At 37.6% G+C, this 26,061-nt stretch overlaps 1 protein-coding gene across 1 annotated transcript in view; it reads left to right on the top strand.

The window, feature by feature from the left end:
- The window catches only part of LOC145515526 (uncharacterized), a 180,459-nt gene that overhangs the window by 131,758 nt on the left and 22,640 nt on the right, over positions 1-26,061 (top strand). The gene's annotated exons all lie outside the window — the stretch shown is intronic.

The raw sequence follows: 26,061 nt of genomic DNA on the forward strand, positions 1-26,061 counted from the left end.
AATGTACTCTACTATTTGCCAAAGGAACTGAAAATATGTGGAAGTATAAGAGCACAGAAGTTTGATCTATTTAATTAATGTGGTGATACTGAAACTTATGGAAATAACATGATTGTACTTGGGGCATTTTTGATTGTTATAAAATGAATTGAAATTTAGTAGGATAAGGGCATTATATTTTTATTCTTCATAATGCATCAACAATGAGTATTGTTATGCAGATAAATGGATAGTAGGATTACAGACAGAATGAGTAAGGTCTATAATGGTTGCTTAAAGCTTTTTTTAATGTTCATTCAAATACAAGTCAAAATCCAGTAATGATAGATAAAATAGTAGGTTAGCTATGATATACAAGGAACAACAGACATTGTTTTCCATTCAGCTGGATTTGGCTTGTGATCAAAGGCAGCCTTGAAAGAAACAAGCTGAGTGGAAGGCATCTCCAAACATATTTCAAAGATTATTTTTGTCTATCAAGGAACAGAATGGTGCTGTCATAGGTCTGTCAAAATAAATGCAGAGATACCATTACTCTCTCTGTCTCCTCAGTGCATTTCAGCTGCCCATCAGTGGAAATAATTTTCCTATTTCCAGATACTTAATGTTCCTTGTAGGCTTTCTTTACAGGTGTTGTCTGACACAGAATACATTGATAGAAACAGACTTGTGACGGCTTACTATTCACTAGAAACAGAATCATGTCTGAAAGCTTGCTTTTGTCATTCTTTCTGAGATGCTCTTTGAACTCACAATTTAAAAAATTAAAAATATTTAAAAAATTTGCAACATGGAAACTTCTAAAGCTGAGACATATATGCTATCAAAGTCACCAATAAACTATATTTTCAGTGAAATTCATAAAATAATTAAACAGATGCAAAAAGATCCACTAAAAGGATAAAAACTATTTTTGAATCAATCGCCAATAAAGCAGTATACAATTATCTTTAAAAATAAATTCTGAATATATGTTGGAAAAAAAACATTTTTCTGCATACATATTGATATTTGAGTTGAATTGTTTGCTGTCATGTAGGGAATTTTTTAAACTTCTTTACGGAGGCATTTAGGAGTATAACACAAACTTTTTTCTAAGTATCTTCAGTATCATTTTTTTCTATTTAATAGAAAACAAACAAGGGCTTCCCTGGTGGCTTAGTGGTGGAGAGTCTGCCTGCCACTGTAAGAGACACGAGTCATATCCCTGATCCAGGAGGGTCCCACATAGCTCAGAGCAACTAAGCCTGTGTGCCACAACTATTGAGCCTGTACTCCAGAGCCCTGGAGCTGCAACTACTGAGCCCGTAGGCCACAACTACTGAAGCCTGTAGGCCCTAGAGCCTGTGCTCAGTAACAAAAGAAGCCGCAGCAATAAGAAGCCTGTGAACCACAACTAGAGGCTAGCCCCTGCTTGCGGCAACTAGAGGAAAGCAAGAACAGCAGTGAAGACCCAGACATAAATACATACATACATGCACACATAAAATTATAAAACAAGACAAAATTCTCAAAATACTTTAGATTAGCTTTGAAATTAAATTTTTGACTGCCCAATTAAGTGTTCTTTTTTCTCTAATGAATTTCATTCTTCTCAATATCGAGTCAATTCAGATATGAAATAGTTGCTCCATTCGTTACATGAGTACAACCACATTCTCCAAATACCCTGTAGGGGTTGATTAGCAGTTTAAGAGAAACAGTAACTAGTAATGGACATGCCTTATATTAGCCCAAGAGGTCTTAAGTGACGTGGAGAAGTATCATTAGTTTAGGAAATCCTGCAAGCATTGTTCAGATGTAACTGTGTTCCATTCATATTGATGATTTCAAGAAAACATTTCTTTCAATGAAGTTTTCATTCTTATTGTTTTTATAGTTTGCTTTATTGTAAATTTTGTTTAAAAACACATCCAAGTTCTATTTCTGGTCCAGAAGAGTAACAGGAACCATATATAAAATCACCTAAAACTATCAGAATCAAAACATATTAAATAAATCAGGCAATGAAATACAGTGATTCCAGAGAGACAAGAAACAAATTAGGCTAGTCCAATAGTGTCCTACCGCACAACTGAACTCATCTCACACACTACCTAAGTAATGCTCAAAATTCTCCAAGCTAGACTTCAAAAGTACGTGAACCTAAAACTTCCGGATGTTCAAGCTGGATTTAGAAAAGGCAGAGGAACCAGAGATAAAATTGCCGATATCCAATGGATCATAGAAAAAGCAAGGGGATTCCAGAAAATCATCTACTTCTGCTTCATTGACTATGCTAAAACCTTTGACTGTGTGGATCACAACAAGCTGTGGAAAATTCTTCAAGAGATGGGAATACCAGACCACCTTACCTGCCTCTTGAGAAATCTGTATGCAGGTCAAGAAGCAACAGTTAGAACCGGACATGGAAAAATGGACTGGTTCCAAATTGGGAAAGCAGTATGTCAAGGTTGTACACTGTCACCTCCCTTATTTAACTTATATGCAGAATACATCATGCAAAATGCCAGACTGGATGAGTTCCAGCTGGAATCAGGATTGCTGGGAGAAATATCAATAACCTCAGATATGCAGATGACACTACCCTTATGGCAGAAAGCAAAGAGGAACTAAAGAGCCCCTTGATGAAAGTGAAAGAGGAGAGTGAAAAAATTGGTTTAAAACTCAACATTCAAAAAACTAAAATCATGGCATCGAGTCCCATCACTTCACAGCAAATAGATGGGGAAATAATGGAAACAGTGACAGACTTTATTTTCTTGGGCTCCAAAATCACTGCAGATGGTGACTGCAGCCATGAAATTAAAAGACGCTTGCTCCTTGGAAGAAAATCTATGACCAACCTAGACAGCATATTAAAAAGAAGAGACATTACTTTGCCAACAAAGGCCTGTATAGTCAAAGCCATGGTTTTTCCAGTAGTCATGTTGGACTATAAAGAAAGCTGAGCGCCGAAGAATAGATGCTTTTGAACTGTGGTGTTTGAGAAGACTCTTGAGAACCCCTTGGACAGCAAGGAGATCAAATCAGTCAATCTTAAAGGAAATCAGTCCTAAATATTTATTGAGAGAACTGATGTGGAAGCTAAAGCTCCAATACTTTGGCCACCTGATGTGAAGTTCTGACTCATTTGAAAAGACCCTGATGCTGGGAAAGATTGAAAGCAGGAGGAGAAGGGGACAATGGAGGATGCGATGGTTGCATGGCATCATCAACTCAATGGGCATGAGTTTGAGCAAGCTCTGGAAGTTGCTGATGGACAGGGAAGGTTGGTGTGCTGTAGTCCATGGGGTTGCAAAGAGTCAGACATGACTGAACTGAACAACTGTCCCAGATTGCTGTCTTAGAGTTTTCAGGTTGTTTAGGCAAAAGGAGCCCTGGCAGAGCATGGAAGACTCCTTACTTGAGGACAGAGATAAGTGTTTGCGAGACCAAGGCTACTACAGTTCTTCAGGGAGAGTAGGGCGAAGAAAGAGAACACTGGAGTCCTGGAGAGGGTCTCTTTTAATTATTCAGCTGCATATTGTTGTATGCATTGTGCATGAAGAAAATACCCTAAGCAATCAAGAAACACGTAAAAGGATGAGAAGCAACAGTCCCCAGCAGACACAGAGGGCCAGCAATAGTGCCTTATCCCAACAGCCAGACTAAAAATCTATACAATTCATGAAGACTTAGGTACAGTTCTCAGAATAATTAATTCTATCCTAAATGCTGTTCTTTCACACCTAAAAACCCTAAAAGCAAGACCTAATAGAATCAAACTCTTTACAGTTAAATTAACTGCATCCTGGGGCTAGGGAAAGGGAAGTTCAATTTATTTGTAGAAATACACAGTTATACAGCTAAAAATGTAAAATTTACAATATTTAGCACCTGATCATAAATAACCTGGCATAAAAGGAGCAGGGAATACCATCCATAATAAGGAAGATCAGTTAAAACTGACCCAGAACTGACACAGATATTAGAATTCACTGACAAAACACTTAACAATTATTATAATGGTCTTCTGTATTTTCAGAACATGAAGTAGGGACAGGAAAGTAACAAAAAGACCTAAATCAAGCTTCTAGAAATGAAAAGTATGTCTTGCATGACGAATACATGTGTTAGGATTAAAAAGTAAGAATAGATATTGCAGGAAATGACTAGTGTACTTGAAGATATACCAATAGAATCTGCTGAAATTCAAATACAGAGAGAAAGGAGAATTTTAAAAAAGAACAGAGCCATCAGTGAATTAGGGGTCAGTTCTAGTGACCTAAAATGTGTAGATGGAGTCCTTGATTGGAGGCAGAGGCAGAGGAGCAGACAAAGTATTTGAAGAAATACTGGATGAACACGTTTCCAATTTGATGGAAACTATAAACCCACAGATTTTTCAAGACTCACATAACTACAGTAATAACACAGTGAGGTACTGGCATAAAGATAGACAAATAGATAAATGCAACAATGGAGAGGGGAAGATTCCAAAATTTATGAGGATATGTTTGGAAGTAACAGTACATACATTATCTTTATTTGTTTCATGGATGAATAAAAGCATTTCATGCATGCATAAATTTATCAAAATGTATCGTAATTTACACTTAGTATAGGCGGATTATTTTATGTCAATTAGATCTCAATAAAACTGTTAAAAAATAAGATGTTTCCTTAAGTGTAAAACACTTAGGATGATTTCAGAAATAAACTCCCAGTTGCTTTATAATTTAGTTATCAAGAAGCCAAAGTTACTTAAAAATACTTTCCCATCTAAATCACACCATGCTTCATGCATGAGAAATGCTCTATTTGGCTTTTTCAGGCACTGTGCCATCAATGAAGAAGCATTATTGAGCACCCATGTGATACTACTGCAATGTGCAAAGGCAATCGGAGTTCACAAAAATGATGACATGTGCTTGTTGATATCAGTATCAAACAGTTTAGTTGGGAATCTTTCATTATTATTTTATACTGCTTTGTCTACATACTTGTGTTCTTTATACAACCCAATACCAAAAGGATGCTGTATTTCAGTCTCCTAGAATGAGATCAGTACCTGGTAACTGAGACTTTTTTCTTTTTTTCTTTTTTGGATAAAATTTTTTTCTACAAAAGTCCAAATTTGTTATCAAATGGCTAATGTCACATACTTTCAAAGTTGGTGGAGTCTTTAGTTCAAGTCATTCTTATTTTATTCGTGTAACCCTTATGATCCCAAATCTTACCTCCTGTCTATGACATGCTGATTTTCCATCATTTATACATTTTGTTTTCTGATTTTAAAGAGCAATTGAAACATATTATGCATATTTGCAGTAAGCCAAACATGTTTTATGTCTAAGTCAAATTTAAATATATTAAAAAAAATCAGTTCAGCATGTTTAGTTTAGTTCAGTTGCTCAGTCATGTCCGACTCTTTGCGACCCCATGAATCGCAGCACGCCAGGCCTCCCTGTCCATCACCAACTCCCGGAGTCTACCCACACCCATGTCCATTGAGTCAGTGATGCCATCCAGCCATCTCATCCTCTGGCGTCCCCTTCTCCTCCTGCCCCCAATCCTTCCCAGCATTAGGGTCTTTTCCAATGAGTCAACTCTTCACATGAGGTGGCCAAAGTATTGGAGTTTCAGCTTCAACATCAGTCCTTCCAATGAACACCCAGGACTGATCTCCTTTAGGATGGACTGGTTGGATCTCCTTGCAGTCCAAGGGACTCTCAAGAGTCTTCTCCAACACCACAGTTCAAAAGCATCAATTCTGCGGCGCTCAGCTTTCTTCACTGTCCAACTCTCACATCCATACATGACCACTGGAAAAACCATAGCCTTGACTAGACGGACCTTTGTTGGCAAAGTAATGTCTCTGCTTTTAAATATGCTATCTAGGTTGGTCATAACCTTCCTTCCAAGGAGTCAGCGTCTTTTAATTTCATGGCTGCAATCACCATCAGCAGTGATTTTGGAGCCCAAAAAAATAAATTCTGGCACTGTTTCCACTGTTTCTCCATCTATTTCCCATGATGTAATGGGACTGGATGCCATGATCTTAGTTTTCTAAATGTTGAGTTTTAAGCCAACTTTTTCACTCTCCTCTTTCACTTTCATCAAGAGGCTCTTTAGTTCTTCTTCACCTTCTCCCATAAGGGTGGTGTCATCTGCATATCTGAGGTTATTAATATTTCTCCTGGCAATCTTGATTCCAGTTTGTGTTTCTTCCAGCCCAGCGTTTCTCATGATGTACTCTGCATAAGTTAAATAAGCAGGGTGACAATATACAGCCTTGATGTACTCCTTTTCCTATTTGGAGCCAGTCTGTTGTTCCATGTCTAGTTCTAACTGTTGCTTCCTGACCTGCACACAGGTTGAGAAAGGTATTAAATAGAGAGGTCTCAATTTTCTCCAAGCTTGCTGCTCTGACTCTTCTATAATAAATGATTCCATGATTTATAAATATTTCTATCTCTTATGCATGCTAAGTTGCTACAGTTGTGTCTTTGTGACTCTATGGACTATAGCCTGCCAGGCTCCTCTGTCCATGGAATTCTCCAGGCAAGAATACTAAAATGGGTTGCCATGCCCTCTTCCAGGGAATTTCCCTGACCCAGGGATCAAACCCACGACTCTTATATCTCCTGAATTGGCAGGTCGGCTCTTTACCACTAGCACCACCTGGGAAGCCCTATCTCCTATGGAGACCTATTAAGAACACTATTTCTTTCTTATATTAGACAAGTATTTAACACAAACATGTCATATGAGTCACCTCATTCACTGAAATGTAGTTCATTTTGTGGTTAAAAGTCTTTATAAGTTAAGACCAAGGGTTATCTTTTTCAAGAGATTTTTATCAACCCTTGAAAACACACCATTTAATAATAAAGAGAGTATGAGAGAAAAGATAATTCTTTGAACATGAATGACAGAGACTCTAATTAATGAAAAATTACTTAAGATAAAAGGAAAGTCATAGATAACAATACTTTTAGAGCACTTTAGTATTTACCCAGCACTTTCACACATATTATCTCATTTAATAGTCACAACACAGTTGTATATTAGATCTTTTTTGTGTAAGAGCAATGTGATATGCAGAAAGTGAAGTAAATTTCTTTGTTTTATTATTGGCACTATGTTTTATTCCACAAAGGATTTAGAGTGACAAGTAAAACAATTTGCTGAAACCTCACTAGTAAGTGGCAAAGCTGGGATTTCAAGACATGTTTTCTGACTCCAGTCCATGGTATGATGTTGACAAAGTATATTGAAGTTTTTGTTTTGAATAATGCATTGCTTCCAAATAACAAATGATGACTCCTGGCAGCTCAGGTTTTAGGTGCTTTTAATTATGAGAAAGTTGGTGATCAAGGGTACTGGAAAGTGCCTAGAAAGCAAGTACATTCTGATATGCCTGATTTGAACCCATGAGAGAAAAGGAAGCTAGTATAACAGAGAGAAGGGTACAATCATGGTGAGATAATCAACTCCATCTCACTCAGCATGGGCAGTATCAAAATCTTTAAGAGTTCAGATGATTTCCAGGAGTATTATTTTATACACAATAGTGAAATGTACCACTGCACCAAGGGTTAGTTTCTTTCCACATCAAAATGGGATTAGTAATACTACCGATTCCCACCATAATACTTGTCGAATCTATGTAATCATTTCAAGTATTTGCCATTGCCTCTCCAGGAAAGCAGACTGTGATCAAATCACAAAGGCTACAAAGTTACTTCCACCTGGAATGAACAGCCTATCAGATAATTAAAACACTGGGAAAGAAGTAGACCCTTGACCCCACACACTGTATGCCTCTTCCCAACTGAATTATCCCAATTCTCCCCAAGAAATAACCAATATTCTGAATTTAAGTTGATCACTTACTGGTTTACTTATATATATATATATATTTTTTTATTTTATGTGTTTACTTTATTTTTTTAATAAATTTATTTATTTTAGTTGGGGGCTAATTACTTTACAATATTGTAATAGTTTTTGCCATACATTGACATGAATCAGCCATGGGTTTACATGTGTTCCCCTTCCTGGACCCCCCACCCACCTCCCTCCCCATCCCATCCCTCTGGGTCATCCCATTGCCCCGGCCCTGAGCCCTTGTCTCATGCATCGAACATGGAATGGTGTTCTGTTTCACGTATGATAATATACATGTTTCAATGCTATTCTCCCAGAACGTCCCACCCTCACCTTCTCCCTCAGAGTCCATAAAATTGTTCTATGCATCTGTGTCTCTTATTCTGTCTCACATATAGGGTTATCGTTACCATCTTTCAAATTCCATATATATGCATTAGTATACTGTATTGTTGTTTTTCTTTCTGGCTTACTTCACTCTGTATAATGGGCTCCAGTTTCATCCATCTCAGTAGAACCGATTCAAATGTATTTTTTTTTAATGGCTGAGTAATATTCCATTGTGTATATGTACCACAGCTTCCTTATCCATTCGTCTGCTGATGGACATCTAGGTTGCTTCCATGTCCTGGCTATTGTAAACAGTGCTGCGATGAACATTGGGGTACACGCGTCTCTTTCAATTCTGGTTTCCTCGGTGTATATGCCCAGCAGTGGGATTGCTGGGTCATATGGCAGTTCTATTCCCAGTTTTTTAAGGAATCTCCACACTGTTCTCCATAGTGGCTGTACTAGTTTGCATTCCCACCAACAGTGTAAGAGGGTTCCCTTTTCTCCACACCCTCTCCAAGTAAAGTGGTTTACTTATATATTTTTTACTCCTTTATTTTCTAAATAAGTAGCATTTCTCTGTGAAAACTATTTAAAAGACAGATTCCCTAGAGAGAAATGTAATGTATTGACTGTTTTATGAAATCATACATTAGTCCCATCACTTCATGGGAAATAGATGCGGAAACAGTGGAAACAGTGTCAGACTTTATTTTTTGGGGCTCCAAAATCACTGCTTATGGTGATTGCAGCCATGAAATTAAAAGACTCTTACTCCTTGGAAGGAAGGTTATGGCCAACCTAGATAGCATATTTAAAAGCAGAGACATTACTTTGCCAACAAAAGTCCGTCTAGTCAAGGCTATGGTTTTTCCAGTGGTCATCTATGGATGTGAGAGTTGGATGGTGAAGAAAGCTGAGCGCCGCAGAATTGATGCTTTTGAACTGTGGTGTTGGAGAAGACTCTTGAGAGTCCCTTGGACTGCAAGGAGATCCAATCAATCCATCCTAAAGGAGATCAATCCTGGGTGTTCATTGGACTGATGTTGAAGCTGAAACTCCAATACTTTGGCCACCTCATGCGAAGGGTTGACTCATTGGGAAAGACCCTAATGCTGGGTAGGATTGGGGGCAGGAGAAGGGGACGACAGAGGATGAGATGGTTGGATGGCATCACTGACTCAATGGACATGGGTGTGTGTAGACTTCGGGAGTTGGTGATGGACAGAGAGGCCTGGCGTGCTGCAATTCATGGGGTCGCAAAGAGTCGGACATGACTGAGCGACTGAACTGAACTGAACTGAACATTATAAAATTCACTGTATTATATAAAAGAAAATTTTAAAGCTGGAAAAGAACTAGGATTGCCTTGACAAAGAAGGTACAGTGAAAATTTGTTATTTTAACTTTTAATGTTAAAAACGAAACTATTCAGAAAGAAACTGTTAGTATCTCCCTTTGGGGATACCACTTTAGAATTCACAACTTTACTGAAACATAGATAATTGAATTTAGACTTGAAGCAGATATCATCAAATGTTCTATTCTGCCCAAAGTTCTGATAAAGTTTAAACCTTGACCTCTGCTGATGAAAGTTAGTTACTCTGGACAAGCTAATTTAATGATAAGTGCATATAAATCCAGAAAATACTCTTCAATTGGCCACTTAAGAAAAAAAATATTGCAGAATAATTATTGCGTATACAAAATGTAACTGTTTAATTAAAATACTCTTGGCTTTGGAAATTGCTAATACAACTTAAGCAAATCCATAGGGTGCTTTTTAAAATGAAATGATAATGGTGTATCCCATTTTCTTCAGTTGTTAGCCTATGAATACCAGTCATAAAAATCTTTCTATAGAGTCTGAACACTTTATATCTGTATGCCAAGTAACGATACTAATTGGACTTTTATCAAAATTAGTTTATTTCTCTTCTAATGATAGTAACAGTAATTATACTGGAGAAAAATAAGGTGAAGATGCCCTCTGGACAGACTAAATAAAACTCAAATGCAGAGACTCATCCTTGAACTAACTGAAATTTAAGTATATAAGAATGCTTTTTTCTAGCCAGGGATATGCAGAGCCATCACGTACCAAAAAAGAAAAAGAAAAAGAAAAAAACACATAAAAAAGGGTTTATTCTTTTTGTATTTGACAGTGTAATGATAAAAATGATATGCAAATTAGGTGTCCTATAGTTCTTCTTATGTATTGCAGTTACACACAGCTGTACAACTTCCTCAGGAATTCCTGAGGAAGATGAAGCCAAGGGCTAATCAGTTTTTCAATAACATTGTTAAATTGCTTACCATCCTATACTTTTACCCAGAGTTCTGTGAAATATAGGTCAGAGGTGGTATAAAAGAAGAGTGCTACAATGTAACATGAAATAGTAATTCTTTTTTTGGTTTGAACACAATTTTAAATTCTAAGGGAGAAAGAATGATATTGAACTACCAGTTTCAGGTAATTGGTTACAAATTTGAAAGCTTAAAAAAAGAACATATCTATGGTTAAAACTGAAATGTTTCTTTTTCCTTTCTGATTGGTTTCAGCCAATCAGAAAATCAGTCAATCATTTTGGACATCTTGATGTAAATTACCTCTAAGAGGCTTAAGATAACAAAGGAGCAAAATCTCAGAAAAGGAGCAAAGTATGAAGGCAGATGCTTGAAAGAAGCACAGAAGAAAGGGCTTTTGAGTAATGGCAGGAGCATTTGGCAGGTAATAAACCACCTGAAAGATCGTATCTCTGCTAAGTCTTCGAGCCCATCATTTGTTCAGGAAGAAGTCTGCACAGTGAATGGAAATCAGGATTCCCATAATTGTTATGGGGTTGAGGGTTAGGAGCAGCATAGTTCTTGCTTATTAAGGGTACTCACCCTTCGTTAACATATGACTCTTGATTGGCTCACAGGACACTGCAATCTCCTGGCTTGCTTCCACTCACTGGACAGTCCTACACAACTACTATTGGTTCTTCCTCTTCTCTTAGTCTTCTCACTGCTACAGTGTCCCAAGCCACAATCTTGGCCCTTCCTGTTTCTCCATCTACATTCAGTTCATCTTCCATAAGCTCACTTAATTCCATATCTTTAAATAGTGTGTGTGTGTGTGTGTGTGTGTGTGTGTGTGTGTGTGTGTGTGTGTACAGCTTCCCAGTTGCTTCAGTGGTAAAGAATCTGCCTGCAAATACAGGAGCCACAGGAGACGCAGTTTTGATCCCTAGGTTGGGGAGATCCACTGGAGGAGGAAATGGCAACCCACTCCAGTATTCTTGCCTGGAAAATCCCATGGACAGAGGAGTCTGGTGGCCTACAGTCCATGGGGTCACAAAGAGTAGGGCTTGACTTAGTGACTAAACAACAATATATATATTTATAAAACTCTCAATTTGGTTTTTTTTTTTTTGCCTCTCAACTGTCTCACCTCATGTATCCACCAATTTTCCTGCTTCTGTTGTACCTACTCTGATTCAAAGTATGTCATTGTGCTTGTGAGTATGTAGTAGTTTTCTAACAGGTATCTTTGAGTTGACTCTTATAAGCTATCCTCATGGCAACACTCTTTAAAATCAGCCTGTAAAACCACAGTGATTGTTTCAAATACATAAATCAGATGATGTCTCTTCCCCATTCAAAACTCTGCAGTGACCCCCACATTCACTGAGTAGAAGCTAAATTCCTCATCATGGCTTGTGTGATCTGGGTCACCTTACCTTTCTGATCATAGCTCTAAATTCCTCTCCTCTCTCCTTCCATTACAGCACATCAGCCTCTGAACATTTCTAGGAATATTCTAGACAAGCACCTGCCTTCAGGCATCTTCATCCTCAGCCTAGAAATTCCCTCTGTCAGATATCTTTATGAATTTAGGCTAAATCTTTCATCTCCTTCAAGTTTTCCCCACAGTTAGTCTTCTCAACAAGAAAATTTACTTTTATCCCTTGTTCAGCATTACAACCACCCCATCGACCCATTTTTCCTGATCTCTGATTATGTTTTATCTTTTCCATGGCACTTCTCAGCTCCTTATACACAATAGCTGGTGCTGCTGCTGCTAAGTCGCTTCAGTCATGTTCGATTCTGTGCGACCCCATAGACGGCAGCCAGCCCACCAGGCTCCGCCGTCCCTGGGATTCTCCAGGCAAGAATACTGGAGTGGGTTGCCGTTTCCTTCTCCAGTGCATGAAAGGGAAAAGTGAAAGTGAAGTCGTTCAGTCGTGTCCGACTCTTAGCAACCCCATGGACTGTAGCCTACCAGGCTCCTCCGTCCATGGGATTTTCCAGGCAAGAGTACTGGAGTGGGGTGCCATTGCCTTCTCCGATACACAATAGATTTACCCCCTCATTAGGGGGTAAATATTTATGGTTTAACATCTCCCACTCACCACTATAAGAGAAACAAAAACAAGTATCCTTTTTTGGTGAGGTCCTGGGACTAGGACTGCCAATACAGGAGACATAAGAGACACAAGTTCAATCCCTGGGTCGGGAAGATCCCCTGGAGGAGAGCATGGAATTCAGTTCAAGTATTCTTGCCTGGAAGATCCCATGGACAGAGGAGCCTGGCAGGCTACAGTCCATGGAGTGTCAAAGAGGTGGACATGACTGAGCAACTGAGCACAGTAGCAGTAATAGTTACCCATGGTAGTGATGCATAATATAATGACATCTAAAACTATAGTTCCTGAAGGGGTCTCTACACAGAATTCCAAATTCACATACTCAGTGGCAATCAAAAGTGATTTCAATTGTCTTCATGAACTGTTGTGTTCAGTCAGTAAGTCGTGTCCAACGCTTTGTGACCTCATGGACTGTAGCATGCCAGGCTCCTCTATCTTCCACTATCTGCCAGAGTTTGCTCAAGTTTATGTCTATTGAGCCAGTGATGGTAGCTAATCATCTCATCCTCTGCTGTCCCCTTCTCCTCTTGCCCTCAATCTTTCTCAGCATCAGAGACTTTTCCAATGAGTCAGCTCTTCACATCAGGTGGCCAAAGTATTGGAGCTTTAGCTTCAGCAACAGTCTTTCCAAGGAATATTCAGGGTTGATTTCCCTTAGGATTGACTGATTTCATCTCCTTGCGGTCAAGGGTTTCTTAAGAGTTGTCTCCAGCACCACAATTCCAAAGCATCAATTTTTTGGTGCTCAGCATTCTTTATGGACCAGCTCTCACAACCATAAATGACTACTAGAAAAACCATAGCTTTGACTTTATGAATCTTTGTCTACAAAGTGACATCTCTGCTTTTTAATATGCTATCTGGGTTTGTCATGTGTGTGCATGTTTATTTCAGTCATGTCTGACTCTTTGTGATCCTATGGACTGTAGACTGCCAGGCTCCTCTGTCTGTGGGATTCTCCAGGCAGGAACACTGGAGTGGGTTACCACGCCCTCCTCCAGGGGATCTTTCTGACCCAGGGATCGAACCCAAGTCTCTTATGTCTTCTGCATTGGCAGATGGGTTCTTTACCACTAGTGCCACCTGAGAGCTCTCTCTTTTTTAGTCTTGGTGAGAGACAGTGTTAAAGAAAGGGCTGTGGATGAATAAACTTAAGAAGCATAACATACTACATGCACTTCTTTTGGAGATTCATTTCTGCAAAAATCTGCTTTGTCCTGTGTTAATGAAATCCTGTTAACTTTGTTTAATTAAACAACTTTTGAAACATTTGACTGTGGAAAGTTCATTCATAAAACATCTACAAGCATTCTATATTTATGCTTATGAGGGGCACATTTATAGTTGAAATATTGGTACCCTTAACACTGACTTTCTTATATTGAATTTATACTGTCTTGTGGTATTACCTTGCTAACTGACAACCTTTTGATTCTGTCAGCATTGTTATCTATATAGAAGTGCTTAAGCCATCATGTTAATTTCTTTAGTGTGCTTCTACTATAAAAATGAGTATACATCAAAAGATATTTATTAATGAAAATAAATGTTGTTATAAACAAAAATTAACAGTGCAATTATTAAAAAACTTTTTCCAAATAAACTGAGGCATTGAGGCAAAGCATTAAGTATGTCCAAATGGATAATAATTTTTAGCTTTAATTTGTTAATTAACAAATTTTAACAAATTTGTTAATTCAAGTTAATGAGTTTAGTCTGACTGAATATTAGAAAAAAAAATGTAACATTAACAAACCTAGGAGATATATGATTAAAAATATATTGAAAATCTGAGATTTAAAGAAAGGGATTTTTTTTTAATGTTTTGGGGAAGATGACACCTTTACATGGCAGCTTTTCACTCTATTTAAAGTAACAGTTAAAGCCCCCGTAATTTAGCCTCACTTTACATATTGGACCACGGCCCCTACAGCTCCCCTTCTCTTACCTTGCTCCAATTGCACCAGGCTCCTTGTTGCCCCTTGCACAGGCTGGACCTGCTCCCACCTCTGGCCTCGGTATACACATTGTGTCCTATGCCCCCAATGCTCTTTTTCCTCCAGTGTACCCATAGGTCTCCCTCATCTTCTCACATCCCACTCAGATGGCCCCATCTCACTGTGGCCTTCTCAGGCCGCCATCTTAAAACAGCCCCTGCACTTTCATTCGTCTGTTGCTGTTTTTCAAACCACTCTCATAAAATCTCTCATATTATATATCTTAGCTGTTTTTGCTTCCTAACACTCTCCACTAAAATACTAGCTGCTGCTGCTGCTGCTGCTGCTAAGTCGCTTCAGTCGTGTCAGACTCTGTGCGACCCCATAGACGGCAGCCCACCAGGCTCCCCCGTCCCTGGGATTCTCCAGGCTAGAACACTGGAGTGGGTTGCCATTTCCTCCTCCAAAATATTAACTAGCAGAGGGCAAATATTCTTTCCCATTTTGTACACTGCTTTATCTTTCTAGACTAGAACAGAACCTGGCATACAGAAGACACTGAATACTTAGTGAATAAATGAATGAAATATTAAAGAATAACATACATTTTGAAATACTATTCATATGATTAACTTTTTCATGGTTTTAGCTGCTAAGGAGACATTTCCCCCATCTGTTCAACAGGGAATTTGTCCTAGAACCTCTCTCTTTGTGAGTAGTGCTACCAAGTGCCAATGCCAAAGTCAAGAAGGCACACTGAATCTCTTTCCCTCTGCTCTACTGTTTCTAATCATGTGTGGGGAACTCAGTATATCATTGTAAATATTTCCCATAGTGGCCCTTTTCTACTGCTGCTACCACCAGTGGTCATATTTTATTTAGAATTTTATAATAATTTATTTAATGTCTCCTGTATCCCATTCAATCTATTCCACTCTCATCCCTTTAACACATGTAATAAATATATTAGACTTAAATATCAAATCATGGCCATTCCTTCATCAAAATTCTTCCATGGTCTTATATTGTCTATAAAAAGAAGGGGAAAAAGTAAACCATTTTCATACCATGCGAAGTCATTCCTCTATATTTCTGTTCTCTAGTCATAGTGTGTTTTGTATGGTTTCTTGACCTTTTCCACTCTGTGTGTTTGCATATACTGTTCCCTCTGCTTAGAAGACCCTTTCCCTTGCATTTAGCCTCATGCTACTTCCTAACTCATACCTAGTAATTATTCTATGACGCCTGCTTAGAACTCACCAATGATGCACTTTCTCCTCTTACATAACTTTGAAGCACTGTTTGTGCCATTGTAATGTCTGTTTTAAATTCCTCCATTAGGCTGAGAGGCTCTCAAAGACAAGGGACCTATTATACACTTATTTTTAAATTACTTTTAATTTTATTATCTCTTTCAAAGTTTGGCTCATAATATGGTCATAAGAATTGAATATATGAAGAACATTTTAGTGCAAATGAGACTAAATTCACTCATGACATATTTGTAAACCCTCTGGTTTATTTTTTTAAATGCTATATAGACTTTAGTTCCTCTAGTGCTCCTTGGATAATATTCATATATCTATGAAAAGTCTTGCTTTCCCCAAAGCTAAACTTTTGAAAATAAAAAAGCTTTGAAATACATTTTACAATTAAAAAATTCTCTTTTTTCCCCAAATCATAAAAGAGCACATGAGAAAGAGACTGATAGTTTGAATAATTGGTTCAGAATCATATAGCTTAATTTTCTTTGTATACTTTAGTTCATTAATAATATAAAAATGTTTTTGGTATAAGCTTCATTTAACTGCATTACGTATTTAAGGTTTTTACAAGCATGTATCACAAGCTTTCCCCTCAAATATAGCTACAGTTAGTCATAGGGCCTTCGAGTCTGTCTTAATGCCACAGCTACGGTTTCAGGGAAATGCAGTGCTTTGTTTTCTGTGCTCTGTTATGAGACCGCAGGGAACTAGAGTTGTACAAAGAAGATCAATTAAGAGACAGATGATTCCTTCTGATATTGTGGGAACATGGTCTCTACATGATTTTTAATTCTGTTTTTTAATCAGTCTTCAGAGGACATTTCATTTAGATTTATGCATTGTGGCAACCATGAAAATGTGCCACTCAGACCTCCTGGTGTGAAGAGTATAATGGACTGTTGGCCCCAGCTGCTGCCCCTCTGGATCCAGCATTGTATTTGTTGCCAAGCCCTGCTTCCCATGGCCTGCTCCCAAGCAGTGACTAAACATACTGCAGGACTAAAGCTGGCTTATCAAGCAAGATGCAGGGTTCCCCTAAAGGATGACTTTGGCTTGAGGACTCTGTACGGGCCTGACCAAATCTTTCCTGAAACTATTCCGGAGTCTGAGACATTCGACTCAACCCTCCTTCCTTCCTTCTCTCATTTCACAGGCATCAGACCTGCACTATGGAATGAAGTCTCCCTCTGCCTTCTTCTGTTCAGTTCCCAACAAATATTTTGTACATTTACTACCCTGAGGCGAGTGAAAAAGTTGGCTTAAAGCTAAACATTCAGAAAACTAAGATCATGGCATCCGATCCCAACACTTCATGGGAAATAGATGGGGAAACAGTGGAAACAGTGGCTGACTTTATTTTTGGGGGCTCCAAAATCACTGCAGATGGTGATAGCAGCCATGAAATTAAAAGATGCTTACTCCTTGGAAGGAAAGTTATGACCAACCTAGACAGCATATTAAAAAGCAGAGACATTACTTTGTCAACAAAGGTCCGTCTAGTCAAGGCTATGGTTTTTCCAGTAGTCATGTATGGATGTGAGAGTTGGACTATAAAAAGAGCTGAGCGCCGCAGAATTGATGCTTTTGAACTGTGGTGTTGGAGAAGACTCTTGAGAGTCCCTTGGACTGCAAGGAGATCCAATCAGTCCATCCCAAAGGAGATCAGTCCTGGGTGTTCATTGGAAGGACTGATGTTGAAGGTGAAACTCCAATACTTTGGCCACCTGATGCAAAAAGCTGACTCATTGGAAAAGACCCTGAGGCTGGGAAAGATTGAGGGCAGGAGGAGAAGGGGACAACAGAGGACGAGATGGTTGGATGGCATCACCGACTCAATGGACATGGGTTTGGGTAGACTCCGGAAGTTGGTGATGGACAAGGAGGCCTGGCGTGCTGCGGTTCATGGGATCGCAAAGAGTTGGACACGACTGAGTGACTGAACTGAACTGAACTGGCAATCATTTCTTAGCAGACCCAGACAATGCATATCTCAATTAGATTTGACTCTTTTTACTGATACAGGAAGACAGTTATGTAATAGTGCAGAGAAAATATGATAGGAGAAGAATATCTGTAAAATACTTTGTCAAGATAATTCAATACTTTCAGAGTATTAATTTACACATTCATCCACTTTTCTTGAATGACTACAATATGCAGGGAATCTTCAAGAGATTTGGAATCAAATTTAAAAGGAAATCCTACACTTTATTGGCCTTTCCTTTCTACTTTCATTTTATGTTATGATTCATCAATAATGAACTATTGATAATATCCCTTTGAACATGTTACTATAACCTAAGTCCACACCTAAGTCCAAGTTGTTCCCCTGCTTGGACTACCTCTTTCTGCTCCTTGCTGCTCACCCAAATATGTTATCTTTCCCAGCCTTTACCTACTTAACTAATACTTTCCTAAGCAGCCTCTAGTTCTCAGCTCAGATTCTATCAGCTCTGTGAAGCCTTTGGCAATGCTTTAGAGTGCTTCAAATGCTCCTAGGACTGCTAAGTATCTAATTTTTAAAACAGCAGTTTGGGACTTCCCTGGTGGTCCCATGGCAAAGAATCTGCCTATGAATGCATGGGACACATGTTCACCCCCTGGTCCAGGAAGATTACACATGCTATGGGACAACTAAGCCAATGCGGCATGACCTCTGAGCCCACCAACACAGTTCCTGAAGACCACACACTCTAGAGCCTGGGTTCCACAAAAAAAAGAAGCCACTGCAGTGAGAAGCCTGCACTGAGTAGCCCCCACTCGCCATAACTAGAGAAAGCCCATGCACAGCAGGGAAGACCCAGCACAGCCAAAAATAAATAAAAATTTAAATATATATAGAAGCATTTTAATAAAAAGTAATTACTAAAAGCTAAAGAAAACATGTAGGAATATGGTCTTTGCCATTAAGATTTCATATCATGCCTCTTATTTTTTGTTGTTCCACAATTCTTGATAAAAGTTATTGAAACACATACTTGAATCTGCTGTGTCTCCTACACTTGCAATGCAGCTTGTGTCTACCGCCAACATAAACATTTTCTGAGCAGAGTGTCTGGTTTGAGTGCACAATCATCTTGCTGTGAGAATCTAAGTTCTCTGATCACCGAAATCGATGTCTTTCATCTCTGAATCCCTGATGTCTAAACTGCCACTAAATAAATATCTGTTTAATGAATGAATAAGGTCCAAGTTCATGGGGGAGAAACACACATGAAGATAGTTATCATTCATTTAGACAGACTCAGGGAATATAAATTGTTCAAATAAAGGTATAATATGTCAGAAAAGACATCTCAGGGTCTTGGAAGCAGAGTATCTCTACCAGAGATCAGTGGAGTTCAATGTAAGTGTGTTTTTTCTCCCCCAACATCTCATCACTTTAATTATCTTTGATTTATTTTAATAGTCCTTGATTTATTTCAATGTAATGCTATAATGAATTGGGTGAATTAAAATAGGAGTATTTGTGAAAAGAAAGGGCATTTTGTTGAAGATTTGTACATTCACTTTCTAATCATGTTGGGAGAGGGTTCTATAACTTTTGCTTTGCAAATGGAAAAGGTATCCTACACTAATATGACTATCTGTTTATATTTTGGGCTGGGAGTCACAAAACTTAGATAAAGTTTTGTAACTAAAAAATTTCATAAGCCAAAAACCAATCTTTCCCATAAAATGTAAACTGTGAAAGATTAAAAATATATTTATTATATCTATGATGTGCTGCTTTTCCAAGTTTCAGGGTATATTTTATAAAATTTCTACAAAGAAGTGAAACATCAGTATTATAATTTTAAAATAACATACTTTTCCTTTTGAATAGTTTTTATTTGATACCAGCTTATTTGCTAGTCATGAAAACTAAATATAATTATTTTAGATATTATATATATCTATGAGAAGCCTGAGTTATATATAAATACTGTTAAATATAAAAACTAGTAAAAACCTCTTACTGTGTACGTGGCATAGTCATTTTTTATAATAATAAACTTTTACTGGAAAGAATTGATGAATCACTAAAGTAATATTTTCTTGGCCTATGTTGAAAAAAGAATGGCTGCTTATTACTGTAGCATGTGTTGGGTGAAATTATACATCTGGAAAAGCCCCTCAAATACCAAGAAAAGCTGCAGCATGTGTCGTTCTCTGTATACTCAGCCCTTACTTTGTGCTTTAAAATAAACAAAACAGCTGTGATGATCTGGAAGCCACATCTAGGAAAGACCCTTAGGGTTAAAACGGAAGGTACGAGCCACCAAAGTGGCTGCTGGGTGGCTGTGGCTGAGGCTTCTGGAAAAGTGCAGTCAGAACTTTCCCATCCATTGGGACACCAATTCAGATCCCAGCTGACATGCCTAATGGTATTTAGGCCTGTGACAAATCTGATTTATTTGGATGTTCTTCAGCTTCCATAAAGGAACCACTGATGTGGTGACATATTAGTCATCCCGTCTCTAGAGCAGTTTCTTCTGCTGGTAGCAGAACCTGTGTTCAGCAGGGCTATAAATTTCTTTCAGAACCAATGTCATGTTTCTGTTCTGTGTGAAGACTCTCTTAAGTCCTCTGTCAAACAAATCCCCAGACATCCATTTTCTCAAAGTTGAGATGTCTGGCTAGACAACAATTTAGTTAATTAAAGAGAACTGCTTCGCCAAACACTGATGGAGTGAGGGAGGAGGGGCTTGGGCTGTGTGAGGAAACACTGGGGCTTGCAATTTTATAATAAAAATTCGAACTGAAATGTGTCATTAAGTATTATTGCCCCTAATAACATCTAAAGCAGTAAGTATTCTGTTCTTTTCTCCCTCAAAACCTAATTATTGTGCAACCAAAACTGCCTTCTCTGTAGTAAGTTTTCTTAAACAATTTTATTTGTGGAGGTTCCTTCTTTCATGATCATAGTCCACAAATCCCCTTCAGACAACCCGGAGATAAACAGTTAATCACTAGAATCTTTCTTTCTTTTTTTTTTCCCCCGAGTCTCATCATTCTTTTTCCTCCTACTTTCAACTGAACTGGAACTCTCATCACATTTCACTGTGCATGCTGGTGGCAGCTCAGTAAATATCCATTCCTTGCCTTTTTTTCTTACCCTTATAGGCTAATGCAAACTTTATTCTGAATGTTTATTCTCATTTGACAGTATTTTAGACTAAAATATTAAAGGAAAACAGTGTTAACACCAAAAATAAACACTTTGCTTATTCTTTTCAACTGGTAGACTCTGATACAGCTAATTATGGTTATTGTTAAGTAACATGCCCTAGAATAGTGTGTGATGTTTGCTATGATTTATGTTTGAAACCTGCTGTGATTTCCCTTTTCCATATCTTCAATTACTGTTTATTTTTAACTGTGTTTTTACATGGACATATATTTAAAATTGAGCAAGTTGTCTTGTGAAAAGTTTACATTATTCCTTTCTTAGGCATGTTGTAACAATAATGCTTTATTTATCTTGACAAATATCCATTAGGTATAGACATTCAAGAAAATTATGCTCTGCTACCTTTCATATTTAATTGGATCACAGAAGTTTCCTTTTGGCTAATAACTATATTATTTAATTAGCATTGTTAGATAAAGCTATTTTTAAATATCTTAATTTCATCAGAAGTTTAAAAGAAAAAAATTGTATTCTGTTTTAGGATATTTCATCCTAATATTAGTAATTTGTTTCTTATGCATGAATAAGATAGCAAAGCACATATTATGGTACTTGAGATATAATAAATAGTAAAAATATTATATTATTAAAAAGCATTTTATAATGTAGATGCTTCATATTTTTATTAACAATTGTCAATACCTGTTCTTCTAATTAATAGTGCATATCTTCCAGTCCTACATATGTATAACCATGACCTACCCAAACAGGAATGGGTAGGTTTCTCTTTGATAGCATGCTATCTTGTACACTTTGGCTGGTTGAGCTGCTCTGATTCAGGGTTAATAATTATAATTATAATTATACACTTAGTAAAGCTGATAACTATACTTCCTCTTAATCTACTTTATACCTGACTAAATTATGTTACAAACTTTATGATAAAAACAAAAGGGGTTATTTGAAAATAACCAAATCCATGATGTGAGATGAATAATGTACAGTTTAAAACTCTGTGCAAGATAATTTCTTTGTTTTAAGATTTATTTATTATTTATTTTTGGCTGTGTTGGGTCTTCATTGCTGTGTGGGCTTTTCTCTAGTTGTGGCAAGTGTGTGCCACTCTGTAGTTGTAGTGTGTGGGCCTCTCATTGAGGTTGCTTTTCTTATTACGGGGCACGGGCTCTAGGCGTGTGGCTTCAGCAGTTGGTGGCCTGCAGGCTTTAGAGCTCGGGCTCAGTAGTTGTGCCACACAGGTTTAGTTGCTCTGTAGCATCTTCTTGGACCGGGGAACAAATCTGTCCCTTGCATTGCAAGGTAGATTTTTAACCCCTGGACCACCAAGGAATCCCAAGGATTCCGGCTGCTCAGCAGTTTTACCAGGGTTTGGTATTGTCCTGAGGCTTCTGCATTGCAGGTGGATTCCTTACTGTCTGGGCCACCAGGGAAGCCATTATATATACACATATATGTACATATATATATATGCTATATTTATATAAACATTCTAAAAGGTATGTAATGGTATCTCATTGTGGCTTTACTGTGCATTTTCTAATAACTCGTAATGTTGAGTGTCATTTTATATGCTTGTTTGTTATTCTTACAGCTTCTTTTAATGGTGTCTGGTGTTGCTTTTCTGCTCTTTTCTAAAATTTTTTAATTTTTTTTTTGTTGAAGGATAATTGCTTTACAGAATTTTCTTGTTTTCTGTCAAACCTCAACATGAATCAGCTATAGGTATACATATATCCCCTCCCTTTTGAACCTCTCTCCCATTTCCCTCCCCACTCCACCCCTCTAGGTTGATACAGAGCCCCTGTTTGAGTTCCCTGAGCCATACAGCAATTTCCCATTGGCTATCTACTTTACATATGGTAATGTAAGTTTCCATGTTACTCTTTCCATACATCTCACCCTCTCCCCATCTCCCCATGTCCGTAAGTCTATTCTCTATGTCTGTTTCTCCATTGCTGCCCTGTAAACAAATTCTTCAGTACCATTTTTCTAGATTCTGTATATAAGTGTTAGAATATGATACTTATCTTTCTCTTTCTAACTTACTTCACTCTGTATAATAGGTTCTAGGTTCATCCATCTCATTAGAAATGACTCAAAGAGATTTTATGCTCATTTTTAAACTGGATTATCGGTTTTCTTATTGTGTATCTTCAAGTATTCTTTATGTATTCTGAACAGGTGATTTGCAAAAATTTTCTCCCTGTCTGTGGGCTGTAGTTTCATTCTCTTAAGAGTTTCATTTCTGTGGCAAAATATGTGAATTTTATAGTCCAATTTATTATATTTTTATTTTATTTTTGATGTATGTAAAAATTCATCATCAAACCTAAAGTCACATAGTATTTTATTTTAGATGTTTTACATTCTCATGTATTTACATTTATGTCAATCCATTTTGAGTAAAATTTGTATGAGATGTGAGGTATGAGTCTGCTTATTTTATATTATGTTTTGATATGGATGTCCAAATGTCCCAAGCACTATTGGCTTAAAAGACTGTATTTTGTTCACTGAATTAATTTTGAATCTTTGACAAAAATAAGTTAATTATAATTTCAGGAGTCAGTATCTGGACTCTATCATGTTATCTTGAATGATCTGTCTATCCCATAATAAGTCTTGAAGTCATGTAAAGAGGGTTTTTTAACTTTTTCTTTTTCATCTGTTTTGGTTCTTCTTATTACTTTGATGTCCCATATAAGTTTTAGATTAAAAATGTCTATGTCTACAAAATGCTTGCTTGGATTCTGAATGAGACTACATTGAATTTACACAGCAAATCAGGAGAGAACTGATATTTTAACAATATCATGGCTTCCAATTCAAGAATGCTATATATCTTTATGTTATTTAGATTTGTTGTTTGATTATTTGTTATTTGATTTCTTTTATCAATGTTTTATACTTTTCAGCCTGCCTATCATGTTTATTGCTAATGCAAACAAAAAATGGTACAGAAATTTGGAAAAGAGTTTGGTGGTTTCTTATAAAGTTAAACATGCATCTATCATAAAAACCAGCAATCCTGTTCCTGTTTATTCAATAAATTAAAAAGCATATTCATACCAAAATCTGTATGGGAATGTTTATAGAATCTTTGTTCATAATTGCCAAAATCTGGAAGTGATCAAGAGGTTTGCAATGTATGAATGGATATACAAAATGTACATTCATACAATGGAATACTACTTAGTAATAAAAGGAATAAAGAAGTGGTAAACATAGCAGGAAGCAATAGATAAGTGAATGAGGTGCTGTGCTCAGTCCTTCAGTGGTGTTTGACTCTTTGCGACCCCATGGACTGCAACCTGCTAGGCTCCTCTAGCCATAGAATTTTCCAGGCATGAATACTGGAGCAGGTTGCCATTTCCCACTTAAGGGAAGTGAATGATACTAGATCTCAGTGACTACATATTGAATGTAGTTCCATTTATTTTATACTCTGAAAAGATATAACTATAGAGATGGAAAACAGTTCATTAGTTGTCAAGAGTTGGTTACATATAGTCAGCACAAGTAAATTTCTAGGATAATGGAACTGTGTTGTCCCTCTTATGGATTACAGTTTTGTGACAAAGGGACTTGCATAACTCAAAGCTACGAGCCATGCCATGCAGGACCATTCAACAGATGGGTCATTGTGAAGAGTTCTGACAGAATATAGTCCACTGGAGGAGGAAATGGCAACCCACTCCAGAATTCTTACCAGTAGAACCCCATGAGCAGTATGAAAAGGCAAAAAGATATGGCACTGGAAGATGGCCCTGGGTCAGAAGGTGTCCAATATGCAGATGTCCCATATGTCCAATATGAGAAGAGTGGAGCGCAAATATTAATAGGTCCAGAAAGAATGAAGAGGCTCGACCAAAGCAGAAATGATACTCAGCTGTGGCTGTATCTGGTGGTAAAAGTAAAGTCCAATGTTGTAAAAAACAATATTGCACAGAAACCTGGAGTGTTAGCTCCATGAATCAAGGTTAATTGTATGTGGTCAAGCAGGAGACGCAAGAGTGAACATCAACGTCTTAGGAATCAGTGAAATAAAATGGATGGGAATGAGCGAATTTAATTCAGATGACTGATTATATTCAGTAGATATAATGATTTAACTCAAGACTAATGACATTATTAACTAGGGACAAGAATACCTTAGAGGAAGTCGAGTAGACCTCATAGTCATCAAAACAGTGTGAAAAGGAATACTTAGGTGCAAGCTCAAAAAATAACAGAATGATCTCAGATTGTTTCCAAGGCAAACCATTCAACATCACAGTAATCCAAGTCTTTCCCCAACCACTGATGCCAAAGAAGCTGAAGGTGACCAGCTCTATGAAGACTTACAACACATAGAATTAAGACCAAAAAGATGTCCTTTTCATTATATGGGATTGGAATGCAAAAATAGGAAGTCAAAAGATACCCGGAATAATGAGAAAATTCCCTTGTGGCTCAACTGGTAAAGAATTCACCTGCAATGTGGGAGACCTGAGTTTGATCCCTGGGTTGGGAAGATCCCCTGGAGAAGGGAAAGGCTATCCACTCCAGTGTTATGGCCTAGAGAATTCCATAATTGGACTGTATAGTCCATGGGGTCGCAAAGAGTCGGACATGACTGAGTGACTTTCACTTTCACAATACCTTTCTTTGGCCTTCCAATACAAAATGAAGCAGAGCAAAGGCTAACAGAGTTTTGTCAAGAAAACACACTAATCATAGCAAACATCTATGTTGCATATGTTTCCTATGTTTGTAGAAAACGGATGTTTCCAAGAGATGACTTTACAAGTATATATCACCAGATGGTAAATATGAAAATCAGATTGATTATATTCATTGCAGCCAAAGATGGAGAAGTTTTATACAGTCAGAAAAAACAAGACCTGGAGCTGACTATGCCTCAGATCATGACCTTCTTATTGATAAATTCAGGTTTAAATTGAAGAAAGTAGGGCAAACCACTTGACAGTTAGGTATGAACTAAATCAAATCCCTTATAATTACACAGTGGAGGTAAGAATAGATTCAAGGGATTAAATCTAGTAAAAGAGTGCCTGAAGAACTATGGAAGGAGGTTCATAAATAGTACAGGAGGCAATGACCAAAACCAT

Source organism: Giraffa tippelskirchi, chromosome 1, assembly GCF_054371585.1.
Source record: "Giraffa tippelskirchi isolate mGirTip1 chromosome 1, T2T-mGirTip1v1.2.pri, whole genome shotgun sequence".
NCBI classification, from domain to species: Eukaryota; Metazoa; Chordata; class Mammalia; order Artiodactyla; family Giraffidae; genus Giraffa; species Giraffa tippelskirchi.